Below are 16,623 nucleotides of genomic sequence, written 5' to 3'. Positions count from 1 at the left end.
CAAATCCCAGCACTGACAAAAGATACATTCTGATGTCAGAAGCCAGTTGTTGCACACGTTTTCCTCTCCTGTGAAAGAAGAGGATGGAAAATGCATAGGCAACCCTATAACCATGGGAACAGGTCGTCGTCCATGTCAGCACAGTTATACCTGTCACCATACTTAGTAAAATAAACAATGCCTCCATGAATTAGAGACAAAATAAGGAGAAGTGCACCAAACACAAGATGCTGTCCACACATGTATGTCAATTTAGATCGTATGTTTAAATTATGAACTTATGAAATTATGAACTTATATTGGACCACCCTGGGGGTCAATGTCAGATCCTGGGAATGACCTAGCTCCTTGGTTGCTCACAGGTTGGTGTGTTCACCTTGATTTATTGGCCAATTGTTCCTTCTAGGCCCTGAGTTGAGATCCCAGTAACATTAACAAGTGGATCGTCGAATAAGAAGCTGAATGTGAAACTTGTTTTCCTTTACTCTGAGAATTCTAGGTGTCAAGCATGATGGAGTACATTTCTACAAACCTAGTGCTCTGTGATAGGATGTCATCAATGTAATAAACGAAATGGGTTTCATATAGTAAAATCAATGGTAAATAAATGAATAAAACAAAAAATACAAGGAACAACCACACCAAACATGTATGGACTGAACATCTATAGGTAAGTATAAATCCTATCTTTACAATGCATGTAAATAGTATGTTTTCCAGGGATGGGGCTTGAATTCAGGACTAGTGAACAGGCTTGACATTCTTATCTTCAAGTACGGTGATCTACCGCCTTTATCCACATTGCTGCAGATTTACCCTGATCCTTAGTTCAAATCCAACACCTGGCAGAATAAATAGCTGGAATTGCAAGCCAGGGAGCTAATTTTTTTAAAACTTTTTCTCAGCACGGGGCTTGAACTCAGGTCGTGGTAACTCTGCCTCAGCTTCGATCACCCTAGGCTGGGGTGCAGCCACTGGACTCACAGCTGTTCCTGGGATCCTCGACCCCCAGGCCTTGCAGGGAAAACAATGTACAGAAAAACTGTGGCCTTTTTAGGTTTTCTTCCTTTGCACATGACCCTCCTGAGTCTGAATTACACTGTTGCAAAGAGTACTTCACTTTGCATTGCTGAAGGCTGGCAGACTATTGGGGAAGCCATAGGCCCACGTGGCAATATAGGCCCTGAACAACCAATGGCAGGAGATACTAAGAAACAGGTTTCCAAACATAGGAATAAAAATGAAGTGTTGTCAGTGTCACCGAATGAGTTGTTTGTGAATAATGCTCCTATAAAATTAGACAGCATGATTTCATGAGGCTGATTGATTTTATTTAATATATATGAAGCATTAAAAGATTATTACTTACAGGAACACAATAATTTCAGGACACTGATTTCTTTTAAGAAAGAAAACAATTACATTACTTACATGGACACATAATAAATACCCAAGAATTGGTAGGAATGTAGTCTATATAACTAAATAATGTATAGACATCTCTGGCATTCTGTAAAGACATATATTTATTAGCTTACTGCCATCTGCACGCCAATCTGTTCTTATTTTGTTAACTCCTGGGCTCAATCTCAGGTCCTGGGAATAGTCTGTCAGCTCAATTTGCCCCAGGAGGGCATGCTGACACTCACCCATTCATGAATTTGGCCTTGTAGGCCATGAGTTCAGATGCCTGCATTCCCAAACATTGAATCGTTGAGTAAGAAGCTGATGGTAACACATGTTTTCCTTTTCTGTGAATGTCCTGGGTGTCAGGTATGAAGTGGAATATATATGCAGACCTATATCCTTATGTAATCAATGTTCTATGTGCCATAATAGTCAATAAAATAAATGGTCATTACATGAACAAAACAAAAATATAAAATAACTACACTGAATGCAATATAATCAACATATGTATGTAAATATAAATCATATATGTAAATTGTACATGAATAGGATGTTTTCTAGTGCTGAGGATCGATATCAGGCCTAAGGAACAGACTTGAATTTCTTGACAAGAAGGAGGCAAGCTTCCACTTCCCACACAGTGCAACATAGGTACCAGACCATGAGTTCAAATCCCAGTCCTGGCAGAAAAATAATGGAACCTTTATAGTATGATTGGCCCAATTCTTAGGTATTTCATTATGCCTCCATTTTATGAATTTGATTGTTTAAATGCTTAATAAAGTATTAACTCAAATTGATTAGTGTCCTATAATATAATTGTGTATAATTTTATCATAGAATCATTCAAGAACTGCCCATTCAATCATGACATACATAATATTCCATTGGGTATCATATAGATAGAAACAAGTTTCTTAGGATCTCCTGCCATTTGGAGGTGGCAGGATCACGATTCGAACTGTGGGCCCCAGCTCCCACCATTTCACTGTGAGAATAGGGTACTCACCAGTCTGTCCAAGAACATCAGCAAGACCAATGATTAGGCAGGTACCAGTGGATCTCAGCAGTCCTCCTTGATACTTACAAAGCTATGAAAGGAGGATCATGGTCAAAGTCACCCAAGCCAAGAAAGTTCTTGAGACTCCTTTCCAACTTCAGTGCCAACATATCAAGTGTGGAGGGCCAGCCTTGAGCAAAAGCAGCTCACAGACTGTGTCCAGATCTTGAGTTTAAGGTCCAGGATTGGCAACAAACAGACATACACAACAATCTGTGCAGCCATCCAGCTAAAGCAGGTTACTCTTTTGTCCCCAACTGCATTGGACAGAGTTCCTTGGGAAAAAAGGCTAGGCGAGCCGCTGTCATCTTGCTCTGCCCATACTGCTTGCATCACAGGATTACAGCCACACCCCCATTCTTTCATGTTCCTTTCTGACCAATGAGATACAAGAATGGTGACCAAGCCCGCATTCCATGATGCGGGGGAGCACCAGGATTCCCTCTGTTTGTTTACAACACTACCAGAAGTTGAGGAAGGTAGAGGTGGTTGAGTGATCAGCAAGAGACTTGAGGAGAGTTTGGAGTATAGTAGGAAATTGATGCTCCCACCAGCGCCCCACCTCCCTCCCCACTTCTTGCGGTGCTGGGTTTCAAACCTCAGGCAATGGAGCACTCCAGCAGTCATAAGGCCCCAACCAGGTCCCTGCCCCTGGTCTTCTGCTCTGGGCCCATGTATCCACAATGCCACCTCCATCACTGCTCTTCCCACCTGTCACAGCTGCCAACAGCTTCTCTGAGCAGCACAGGTGAGTGGCTGCCCCAACACTACCCCTGCCGCTGGAAAGACACTCCGCTGGGGTCCCCCTGACCCCTGCTTGTTTCCTCTCCCTGGCTCTGAGGAGCCACCTTTCTGTCTTGGGCATTTCTGAGAAAGAGACTGAATAGAGACTCAGGCTGTGCTGGATCGGGGTCCTCCTATCTGTGACAGGTATGCTCCACCAAGCATGGTCCTCTGTAGTTGGGATGGTAGACATGTAGCGCCATGCTCAGTTATTGGTTTAGATAGATTATCCCAAACTTTTAGTCCATGCCAGCAGATTCTTGACCACAGATGAAGTTCTGGATAGTGCCGAAACCATCAGACTTCAGTCTCCTCAGAGGACAGTTGTGAGGAAACAAGGGATTCATACAGAGGGTTCTGTGGAGCATGGCTAGGCACAGAGGGAGCATCCTTCAGATAAGGTTCTCAGCAATTCTGTGAGCATATGACAGGAAGATACCCGGAAAAGGCTTAGGTGGGGTCTGTTATTAATTGTGCAACAGGTGTGGGATTATGAAACAAAACATGGCTCTCATCATTACTCTATCCCCATGAGGAAGGGGATCCTTCACTCTGTTGAGTTTTTCAGCTGAGGAAACAGATGCACAGAGAAGCTGGGTGACCTACTTATGACCTCAAGGTCACAGGAAGCTCAGCCTGACTTCTCTACCATGCTCCTTGGGACAATGGGTGCTATTCAGTCCACTTGATGTGGTGGGAATCACTTCTTGTCAGTTGTGGGTCTTGAACTCTAGGCCTGGGCGCCGTTCCCAAGCTCTTCAGATCAAGGCTAGTGCTCTACCACTTGAGGGCACTTCCGGTTTTCTGGTGGTTGTTTGAAGATAAGAGTCCCACAGACGTTTCTGCCCGGACTGGCTATGAACCATGATCATCATATCTCAGCCTCCTGTGTAGCTAAGATTAGAGTTCTGAGCCACTGGCACCCAACTTAAGCATAATTCTGATTTTCTTTCTTCGTCTCTCACATAGTAACTGGTTGAATGTTTTCTGGATGAGGTGGCCCAGTGTCCCTATGTGCCTGGAACCCAAGGTAGCCCTCTCATTCAGGAAGTGGGCTGTGGGTCAGGAGCTGTCTAGCTCAGACTGTTGAAACAGCTCCATGACGTAAGCCCCTCTGTGCCCTGGCTAGACCATGATGGTTATTCATTTTCCATCCAACCTTCCTGGACTTACTGTATTGTATTGTTTTTTACATCATTTTCTAGCACCTGGCCAAAATTATGATATAGTTATGGAATGAAAATGTAATGCCATCTTAAGAAAGTCATTTAGGGCTTTGTGAATGTGGCTTCATGGTACATTGATTGCCTAACATGCATGAAACCCTGGGTTAAATTCCCCATTACCACATAAACAAAAAAAAACTGGAAGTGGTGCTGTGCCTCAAGTGGTAGAAGGCTAGCCTTGAGCAAAAAAAGAAAGACAGAAAGACAGAAAGAAAGGAAAATAGAGAAAGAAAGAAAGAAAGAATGAATGAAAGAAAGAAAGAAAGAAAGAATGAAAGAAAGAAAGAAAGAAAGAAAGAAAGAAAGAAAGAAAGAAAGAAAGAAAGAAAGAAAGAAAGAAAGGAAGGAAGGAAGGAAGGAAGGAAGGAAGGAAGGAAGGAAGGAAGGAAGGAAGGAAGGAAAAATAAAAGCCCTGGGTTTCCCTTATTTGCAATAACTAGTGTATGTCTGAGTCAAGCAGAAATGATCAGATAAGTTGCTGTTAGGGAAATGAACCCTAAGATATGTATTTAAATGTTTTTTCTTTCATGTGATATTTTTCTAACACATTTATAAATTATTTCTTGGTTGTTTTGTATTTCCCTCACCCAGGGTATAACCCTTGCTTTCACTGTACTTGATAATGATATAATTTGTGGAGGGGAAGGGAAAAAACACGTCATTTAAATAGGGATACAGGTGGACCCATTGCAACAATGAGATATGCAAGTCGTTATGTCAAAAACGAACTTTACAACTTTGGTGGGGGGGATGGGAAGGAGGATTGGGTCTGGGGGCAGGTGGAGGATGGGAGGGGGTCAGAAGGGGAACCAAAGTAGGAGGATACAATGCTTGATAAGAAATGTACTCATCTTGCCCCTGTAATTGTAACCCTTCTGTACAGTATTTTCACAATATAAAAGAAAAAACTAGTAAATGCAAAATAAAGAATCCCTACTTTGAATATATAATTGCTCCTTCCAAACTGAAACCTGACAGTAGTCCCTAATTCATTAGGTCATTAGGTCACAGCAATTAATGCCAGTAATGTGCTTAGATTTCAGGTGAAGATTAATTCTGGAAATTCAAAGATTCCAGGATTTTGTGTGGTCACTGCTAATCACAAAGAGAAGGGTAATCTAAGTGACATTTGGAAACCTTTTTGGTCAGTGACTGCAAAAAAAGGCAGAGGCTAATTAACAGTTGTGACACAAGAGAAAAAATAACTCCAGATGGAAGGAATAAAGATAGTAACTAAGGTATACCAGAAATTGTTCTAGAAAACAATTTTGGTTATTGAAGAACTAGTTTTCAACTAGGCTTATTCCTCATTGCCTTTAGCATTCTAAATCTCTTAGGCTAGTTATTAATCTCTGTGTGATAAATGTATCTCTCTCTATGCTGTTCTTTCATACTCGATATCCTTTGCTTTCTAAAAATCTGTCTTTCTATATTTCTCTATGAACATTTCCTGATACTAAATACACCAATACAGATGGTAGAGGATGTTAATGGAGGGATCCCATAGCTAATGAGTCATTAATGTAACAGAATGGAAAAGGAGGACATATTATTGCTACCTCAAATTTTCTGAAAAGCTGCAATGGCATCATTTGGTTCAAATTTCCATTGTTTGTGCACATAAATGCAAATATGAGCCAGGTGCTGGTGGTTCACGCCTGTAATACTAGCTACTCAGAATGTTGAGACCAGAGGATTGTGGTTGAAAGACAGCCTGGTCAGGAAAGCCCATGAGACCCTTATCTTCAATTAAACACAGGTAACCCGGAAGTGGTTCTGTAGCAAAAGTAGTAGAGCACTCAACTTGACCTGAAGAGCTGAGGGACAGCGCCCAGGATCAGAGTTCAAGCCCCATGACCAACAAATAAAGTGAAAGATGACTTTGTTTCCCCCAAAGGAATGACAAAATTAATAATCTTCCCAAGCAGAAAAATAAATTCCAAAATGATTCAATGCACCTACTTTTGCTGAATTACTTACTTTATGGCTTCTTTGCTGGACATATTCTCTACTTTTAAAAATAGTCAAATATTAGCTTTACAAAAAATTTCATCAAATATTAGTTATTTCAAAAGAGAAGTCTATTCAGTTGATGTCACTTAGCTTTCTTACTATCTTAGTTCAAAGCTAACCCAGGCAGGATAGTCTCTCAAATTCATTTTTAATTAAACACCAAAAAAGCACAAGTAGAGTTTTGGCTCAAGCAGTTGAGTACTAGCTTTGGGGGCAGGTGGGCAGGAAAGAAAATTGTTCAGGGACAGGGTCCAGCTTCTGGATTCAAGCCCCAGAACCAGCACAAACGAACCAAACAAGCAAACAAAAAAACCCAGATATTTCTTTGGGATCCTCCTTAAAGGAGTACTCATTTGAAAAGAGGCTCCTTTTGGTGATCATACTCACTGGATCCTGCTTTTCTGGAATCCTTATTGCTCTGGAGAACTCAGGACAGACTAAAGAAATTGATAACTGACTCCTGCAAATAGTGATTCCTCTCAGGGGTGAAATATCCATCCATAAGGCACTTTAAACCTCCATGTCTTTGTTTCTTTGCAGTAGAACACTTTTTAAACAACGTTATTTCCTTTTGTTCTATGATGGCTTTCAAATGGCACATTATTTTTGTAATACTCTCAACTAGAACTTTACAGAAAAGTTTTATATGAGTAAAGAACATATTTGAAAAAGTCAAGAACAGAGTTTCCTTCAAGCCTTGGGATTCTTTTCTTGTACAGTAAAAAGGAAAGCACAAGTTAACTTGAACTTTGTCATTCCTCTATGTTCCATTCCTCTCCTGGGATCAGTTTCCACATCCAGTTACCATTACTTCCAGTAACAATTGATGGTGCTGCTTGAGGTATAATAAATGTTTACTGGCTTCACTGAAATAACACAAGGACACCTTTGGACATGAGGTAACACGTGTTTCAGAGAAAACTTAGTAAAGAGAAAATATGAAAATTATATTGCTTATAAATATATTATCCATGAGTATATTGAGTTCAAACTTTTTAAGGTCTCTGTAAATTAAAGTGAATTGTAAATGGGAAGAAGGTTCTCAGATCATTCCTTTTGTGAGTGTATGTACAGCACATTATTTCCCGTGTATATGAATTAACAGTAAGGGAAACTATAGCAATAATAGGAGAAAGAGAAGTTCTGTGTTAAAGTATATGGGTTCAATACACTATAGAAGACTCTACAAATAAGACAACATTGAAACAATAAAGCCAAGTCCAGTATGTAGATTTATGGGAGTGATGTAGAGAAAGCATTACTCCTAGGTGGAACACGAAGTATGAAGCCACTCCCTTTCTAAATCACACTTGCTAATCACACAACTCTGTATAAAGTATAATGGAAGTATAATTCTGGTTCCAATGCAAGTCAGATATAAAAGCATGGACTTAAATGGAAAAAAAATCCATCTTGAGAGAACAGGGCTTATACTAGCAATGAACTGCTGGCTAAGATGATATTTCTTTTTCTTTCCTTATATATTTATTGTTGTTGGTGGTGGTCTTGGCACTTGAACTCTGGGCCTGGGCACTGTTCCTCTGCTATTCAGCTCAAGGCTAATGCTCTACCACTTGATCCACAGTGCAACTTCCAGTTTTCTTGTAGTTAATTGCAGAAAAGTGTCTCCAGTACTTTCTTACCCGGGCTGGCTTTGAACCCCAATCCTCAGATCTCACCACCACTCAGCTTACGATCACATTTCTAACAGTGTACACTCAGGATATGTAATGGGTATATTAATCTATCTTTATTTGAATTCTTGAGTTAAAAATCTCGGCTACAGCATAGACTTTACACTCACAAAAATGTTTATAGCTTAAAAGTTGATACTTCTGGAGAAATAAAACCTAAGAATGTAATGGAGTCTGGGAAGTTCAGTTTGCAACCAGCTAGGCTAGAACAGTCTTTGCAACAGTACCTATAATTGAGGAGCCAAAAGCTGTATTGGAAGAATGGCTCAGGTGATGGAATACCAGTCATGAGCAAGATTTATGAATAAGAGCTTGAGGCTTTTGTGTACATATATACAAACATACACATAAACACAGAGGCACTTATATGTGCACACACAAATGCACAAATGAAATGACTCTCATAATATGTAGAAAAATTACAAAACAATAGAAAATATGTCCTGAGTAAGACTAGAATTATGTGATAATTTTTAATATTAGAAAGTCCTCAAGTTACTTTTTTCAAAAGTATTTGAGAATATTACATAGGTAGGGACCAGAGATAGTAAGAGAGTCAAGTAATCATTATTAAAGGTATCGGATCCATTGAGGAATGAATCAGAGACCCCGCAGGTGCATCTGAAAATGTTCATATCCTGTGTCAAATGTTAGAAAATGTTTGAAAATTGTACAGGAACAGTCTGAGCAGTGTAGTGGGTAATATCACTGGAGAAATTCAGAATTGGTAATCTGTATTTAGATTAAATACAACAAGAAACTATGGCAGGGCAATGTGATATAAGCCTAGAATTCTAGCACTCAGACTAAAACAGAAGATTAGAGAGTGGAATTACATAGTGATACCTTCCCTGGACCAGGTAGTATAATTTTGTCTTAATAAAACAAAGCAAACAAGAAAGGAATACACAGTTGGAATGCTGGGCTAATTTTGTCATTTTTTGCGAAGTCAAGTTTCCTATTGAAATGCAACTCATATATAATCCTCACTTGTGTTTTAAATTCTCTCTCCATTACAGAACATTCCTAGATGCAAAATGACTCATGATTACCTTCCAAAATTTGAGAAAGTAAGTAATCATCATTCTGTTGGATTCCAAAGAAATGATGAAGGATTACAAAGGCTTAAGCCTGGAGAAATAGCAAAGTTTATCTAATGTAGGACTTTGTAAATGTTGCTAAATTAGAATTGAGATTTAAAATAAATATTTTGGTTTTGTTTGTAATTTCATATTCTATTAGATATTTCAAAATTCTTTTCTTTTTTTGTCAGTTGTGTGGCCTGAACTCTGGGGCTGCACACTTTCCCTCAGCTCTTCAGCTCAAAGCTAGTACTCTACCACTTGAGCCACAGCACCACTTCCGAGTTTTTTCGCTTATGTGGTGTGGAGGAATCGAACCCAGGGCCTCATGCCTGTAAGGCAAGCAGTCTACCACTGAGCCACCTTCCCAGCCCCAAAATTATTTTTAAATAGAGGGTTTAATTGACAAATTCACAAATGATTCTTGCGGTCTACTTGCCTAGAATATTCTTTCAAGAGAGATATAATTAGAAATTAGTTAATAGATAATTCCAACAATTCTTGTATAAAATGATAATGTGAATAATGTAGACAGAGTTGCCAAGAAATGCATGATATTAATTTATAAATTTATCAAAAGCAATTTTTTGAAGCTTTGGTATAACATAGTATGAGGAGAATAATTGTGTGACATCTTTTTCTTCTACCTATGTAACACAGGAAGCAATTCCCTTAATTATGTGCCTCTGTATACAATGAGAAAAATGCAAGATTGGGGGTTTGTTTTCATTTTTTTGTTTTATTGGTTTGTCCTAGTGCTTGAACTCTGGTCCTGGACACTGTCTCTGAGCCTGTTCATGCTCAAGGCTTGTGCCCTACCATTTCAATCTCAGTGCCACTTGTGTCTGGCTTTTGCTGAGAAGTTTATTGGAGATAAGCATCTAAGGAACCTTCCTGCCTGGGTTTGCTTTGAACTGTAACATTGCGCTCTTAGCATCCTGAATATCTATGGTAATTAAAAAAGTATAAATATAAATAATATTTGCAAATGGTCTGATCTCAAGAATACTAGGGGTGGGAAAATGATGCAACACAGTTTATTGTGGTGTTCTTTCCAGAACATGGAGGGCATCACATTAGCAGAGGTGTAGTATTTTTCACAATAAAGATAAGCTATTAGTGTTGTAAATTAAGGGAACCTTTGAGGTGCACCCTACACCTTGGAAACTGTTGGGGTATGATGACTTTATGGCATAAGTCTTCGGATTGATGGTCACATAAATAATAGCTTACCCTGATAAACAATTGCTTACTCTTAAAAAATTAATTATTACAGATGCTTCATAGTTTTATCCTTTACCAGAATGTGGCTATTTTTCTGTTTATTTCTCAATCTGTAGCAACCCATTGGAATATGAATCTATTGCAGAATTACATAACATGCAAACAGGTATTCTTTTGAATCTCTCAGGTAGGAATGTTCAGAATTTGAAAATGAGTAGATATTAGTCATAGGAATTTTGAAGAACACATATATTCTGTCCTCTTAACAACTTATTTACTTTTAAAAGTTATGGGTTTCCATTGAATGAAACTGTTTACTGTTTTTGTATGAGAAAGTTTAAATTTATTCTTTTTTCAAAATATTGGCAAGTATATTGTGAAAATATTGTCTAGTTGGATAACATTCAAGTTGATGGCCCTCTGATTAAAAAGGTGTAATTAATTCAAATTTAATGCCAAATAGTATTGATTTTTAAAAGTTACTAAAAAATAATAATATTTACTATACCAATACAGTGAAATTTTATTTCATGTAGCTTATTTATTTAATTTAATTTTCTTGTCAAAGTTATGTACAGTGGAGTTACAGTAATTGTAAGGTAGTGAATACATAATGTTTCAAACTTGTTATCCCCTTTCTCATTTTTCTCAGTTTTCCGTCACCACAATACCCCTCACAAGTTGTAATGTACATTTTCATCATATTGTCTTGAGAGCATTGTTATTGCATTGGTTTGCCCTTTGTCCTATTTCTCACCATTTTGTTGTTCCTATTCCTTTCCGTAATTAAGGTAAATGTATACCAGTACACAGGGTATCCAAATCAAAAACAGCAGGGAATAAACCATAGGGAAAAATGTCAAAAGAAAATAGAAATCACATAGTACATTAAAAACAACAACCGCAAATAAAAATCTCTGTTTCCATATCTTGGATTTTATTTTGCTTAGCATCAGCATATATGGTCATATATATAACATAACAAAGGCCCTGGAAAATAATAGTTGCATGGACATGATATCATGAAAACAACATTTAACTGTTTAATATGGTAAAGATGGAATTAGGATTGGTGAATTCGCGATTCTGTTAAAGGAATTTCAAAAGAGTTTTAAAGTTATGACAGGTAAATTTTAATTGTTCAAACTTTTTAACAACTTAGCCTATTAAAAAAAATAAAATTGCCTGGGAGAATAGGCTTTCATGCAAAGAAATCCATGGAGACTTAGCTGAGAGGGAGTGATGTGGGTGAAGATGGCTCTTTTTCACACTAAACAGACAAACCTCACAAACCTTGCTGTAAATCCTGTAGGTTACATTAAGAATTTTCCTTACCCAAAAAATATACTCTTACTGTGTGAAACAAGGTTGTAGTGGAATTTAAATTCAAAGTTCTTTAAAAAAAGACATCAAAGCCGGGTGCTGGTGGCTCACGCCTGTAATCCTAGCTACACAGGAGGCTGAGATCTGAGGATCGTGGTTCAAAGCCAGCCCGGGCAGGAGAGACCATGAGACTCCTATCTCCAATAAACCACCAGAAAACCGGAAGTGGCGCTGTAGCTCAAGTGGTAGAGCGCTCGCCTTGAGCTGAAGAGCTGAGGGACAGCGCCCAGGCCCAGAGTTCAAGCCCCACGACCGACAAAAAAAAAAAAAAAAAAAAAAAAAAAAGACATCAAAATTGTGATTTGACCTTTACTTACTAAACAGTAATTCTCTGAAAAAGATAATTGTGTGCAAACTGTTTAGGGGAAAGTGCCCTCTACAATGAAAGAAGATATTGGGTTTACACTTTTCTGTTTATAATACTTTCCACAATGTCTTTGCATATAAAGCACTGAAACACAGAAAAAAATCTGATTGGATACTTCAAACAAATGATTTCGCATTTCTAAGTGGCTCAAAAATATAATATCATTATTAACATGAGACTGTGAAGACTTCTCTTATTACATAAGCCAAAAAGTTTTGGGATCAGAAAAGAAGAGCAAATGGAAAAAGTAAGAAAACAGTATTCTTCGAAGCCCTAGCTAAGCATATTAGCTTCAGCAATGGAGGGAGGCCAAAACTTTTTAAAATAGATTGTCTTAATATTTTACCTACATAAAGTGGTTTTACAGAGCCTATTTGTCTCACTTCAATGTTCCACATCCAAATAAAATAGTTTTAAAAGAGAAACCATGAAGACGTAGCAGTGGGAGAGGTCTTATAGTCCTTCCACTTCACTAGACTTTAACCCAAGAAGCTGTGATTAATTGGAAATCAGGTAAGAGCTAAGAGGAGGACATAGAAATAGGTCATCGAAGTATTGTCCTTTGTAACAGACACTGTCATCCAAGGTATCGGTGATTTAACTCTATTCTTCTCCATACATCTTGTTAAGCAAATGCAAGACCAAGAGAAAAATAATCTATTGAAGTAATTTTGAAAAGAATAACTTCACTGTTCCTGATATGGTATCTAACGAGAATCTTAAGTGAGAAGATAAAAGTGGAGTATTCTTCGCTTTCCTCTAAGCATCTTGTTAGCAAATTATATCTTTGAGGTTAGAAGTAATTGAACCAAAAAGTGGTGGAGTACTTATTTTTGTGGGCACTTTAGACATAAGAATACTTTCAAGGTAAAAGAAAAAACAGTATAGCTAAATATTTGTGATCACAGCTTCTTGGACTGGTTTTTTGGAGAAAAGGTTTTACCTGAGAGTTTGTCCTCATTATCATAGATGTTGGGTTTTCGTGGCAACCAAATTCAAGAGGGAAGTTTAATGGACTCGCTTGGACAAATAAAAAGCATAATAGAAAAAATGGCAAATAATCTTTAGTGAATTACTTTGACCGATTATTTTGCCAGAACAAAGAAGGAAAGATATAATTCAAAATCACTTGACTGAAAAGTATGAAAAAGAGTAGTAAAGAGAGATGAGAGAAAACATAGAGGACTGTTTTCTCTCCAACAGAGTAATGGGTTTTGATCTTGTTTCTTCCATTCTATATTCACCAGCTATCAAATGTATCTCAGGACTGGAATATCCAGTTCAGACAAAGATCTCCCATTAGAAAATATTTGCTGCAGATGTAGGTGATTTATAACCTTAGACAATCTATTTAAATCTGTTCAAAATTCTCCCCTACCCCAAACTGCCCTCTTTGAACAGTTGGTTTGCTTTTCACATACTGCCCTTGATTAACTATTTAATATTTTGAGAGATCATATTCATACTCTGTAGAGTTTGCTGTTTGGTTGTGATTTTTATGTGTTTGATTTTTGTTGTGCTTTTAAATAAATTTCAAAAGGTTGTGCAATTGTGTTACAATTAAATATGTCCATGTAATTGTCCAATGCTCCTGGATCAGAGTCACTCCTTCTATCATTCTCAACCAACTCCTTCTCCAAGATTTATTTCAGATTTACCACTTCCTTTATCACATGTGTACATTGAGTATTCTAGTTGTGCTTGCCACTTTTTCATTTTTCATTCATTCTGTTTTTACTAATATTCTTCTCTGGTTTCAACTTCTTGATAGTCATTCTGTTAAACTGTCTGTTCATACTTTGACAGGTTTATATACATTCTATGGCATTTCAATCCTGCATATACTTGAACTGATATCAGCTTATATTTCCATAATTAATTCATCTGCAATAACAATTTGCAAGACTGGAGACGTGAAGCACCTAGACATGATTTTATTCTCATCCATTTGGAAGATTAATCTTTATTCAACAAGAAAGTTTAAAAATGGCTTAGAATGTTTTCCTAACTACCAGTTTTTATAAATGGCTTTGTACAATGGTTTGTGATTATTTTACTTTACATGGGATAATATTCTCTACTACGTATAACTTTTGGGAAAAGAAGAAAACTAAAATTTATTACTGTGGAGGAATATGATAGAAATAGAAGACAGATTTTATGTTTGTCACATCTCTCATGAGTACCCATATTCAAGACTTAAAGTCATATTTCTTAAGGAAAACATCAAACAACATGATAATGCAACTATTCGTGATCTTTTAAAATGTACTTTATTATTTGATGAAATTTACTTTATTAGCTAATGTTTAGGCTTGAAATATGGGAGGCTGATCTAGGTAACACATTTCTGGAAGGCATCTACTGAACAACACAAATGGTCGGGGCTACTATTTCTATAATTTAAGGAATGGTTGAACCTGTTTGGTATTAGTGCAGGATAATAAATCAACTCTATTGTAACTTGCTCCTTCCACTTGAAAAACTTTTGTTACTAAGTATATAATTGTCAAATGTCATTTTGGCGAATGTGCCTTTAAAAAGTTTATTTGAGGGGCTGGGAAGGTGACTCAGTGGTAAAGCACTTGCTGGCATGCATGTTTTTCTGAATTATATTTGACTTCTAAGTCAAGTTTTCCTATCCTTGGTAGAAAAATTATGGATCTATCCTTCCAGGAACTATTTTTTGGCCTACTTATACTGGACTGAAATCTTTCATTAATCATTAGGAGAGGGGTATTAAAAATATTCTTGTGACATTTGTGATCTTGTTCACTAATATGGGCTGGTCATCTGTAAATTGAAAGTGTGAATTACAGTAGTTTCTCTCAGATTTTGTGATCTCATCTTTCATTTTAAGTTGCCTTGCATTTCACAATTGCTTACTGCTAAATCCTGTGTAATTGGGGCCCTGAATTATTATAGGAAATGAGGAGTTGAGATGAGTCTTCAATTACTTTCTGTTGGCATGTGGCATGGGCCTAGGTGTGAATACTTGCCCTTCTTATCTGATGATACAGATAACTAGGACCTAGGATCCTAGGACGCGTGGATCCTGTAGAAGAATAATACCTTTTGGACATCATATCAGCAAAATTTGGGTATGATCAGAAATATGGGGAAAACCATTCTGAGTCCAGCGAGTTAAAACAATATACAGAGCAGCAGAGTAAAATCCCTTACAGATTAAAGGAAAACAACATTTTCTTTTACCATGTGAATTCAGGAGACTAAGAACACTTAGAAGGTATCACAAGTTTATATCGAAGACATTGCATTGATACTTCTTATATTCTAATAAATATTCTAAACCTAATTATTTATATTCCTATCTATTTATTGTAATAAATATCAAATTATTTGTCAAATTATCGATTAATTCTAGCAAGTTTCATTGTGTGAAACATAAAATTAGCACATATAAATATAAAATATATAACTGTATGTAATCTAAGGAAATGTTTTTCATTGTTCTGTTGTGGTTAGGGTATCAAAGGCAACTCTGTTTTACAGTATTATTCCATTATCTCTACCTCAGAGTTTGGTAGAGTTAGACCTAAAGCTTTACCATTTGTAGATTTACAGCCTAGAGGCAAGAGGAAACACTGTGATTAAAACATTACCAATTTAAGGCCTAATATCAAGGAAAAATATGGACTTCTCCTGGAGCTATGGAAATATTTGGCGGTAGAAATTCAGTAGTGTAAGTTCCTGCCTGATTGGATGGTAGACAGGACAGGACATTAGGTAATCATGCATAAGAACAATTTTTTTTCACCTTCTTGGCTTTAGCTACTTTTGAAATGGTAGGTATAATAAACAATTATATTTTGATAAAATACTTTCTACTCAGAACTGTTTATTTCTCTATGATCCCTTGTAACTATGATTAGTTTTTTTTTTCCAGTAAGATAATCTTTGCTGTCAGGGTAAGATATTCTGGTTGGTCTGTTACTACATGGAAGAAGGGTAAAAGGTCAGTAGACATTTGTGCCAGTAAGACCTCATTTGGGAAATTTTAAGCTGCAAAAGTTTAGAAGTAGCTCTTCAGCAAGGCTTACTTTGAATCCATTAGCTCCACAAAGCTAACTCAGTTGATAAATAAGTACTTGAAAAGCCATATCTTTGAACCTAGCTATAAAGGCTACAAAATATGATGAAATTTAAAATGAAAAAGACTTGAAATAGTCATTGGCAAATAATTGCAAGTGTGAGCAATCTACCGAACAATATGTTTTTTCCACTATACACAGAATTTCAGAGAAATAAGATCAATAGCATTGTTAGTAACAATAAGGTTTCCTTGTTACAAATAGGCAACCAAGGATATATGCCTGTATAAAGATTACATCATTAACTACTTAAATTTACAGGATACTAC

General features: G+C 37.1%; 1 long non-coding RNA gene across 1 annotated transcript; it reads left to right on the top strand.

Annotated features, from left to right (window-relative positions):
• The first annotated feature begins 2,945 nt into the window (after positions 1–2,945).
• Positions 2,946–14,248, top strand: LOC138829894 (uncharacterized). The gene is made up of 3 exons (XR_011372772.1): positions 2,946–3,218; positions 9,206–9,256; positions 14,049–14,248. It is a non-coding gene; the product is annotated as an uncharacterized lncRNA (long non-coding RNA).
• The last annotated feature ends 2,375 nt before the right edge of the window (positions 14,249–16,623 follow it).

Source organism: Dipodomys merriami, unplaced genomic scaffold, assembly GCF_024711535.1.
Source record: "Dipodomys merriami isolate MVZ:Mamm:240054 unplaced genomic scaffold, mDipMer1.0.p SCAF_1784, whole genome shotgun sequence".
Taxonomy (NCBI): domain Eukaryota; kingdom Metazoa; phylum Chordata; class Mammalia; order Rodentia; family Heteromyidae; genus Dipodomys; species Dipodomys merriami.
Note: the sequence above shows the minus strand (reverse complement) of the source record. Positions and strands in the feature narration are given on the sequence as shown.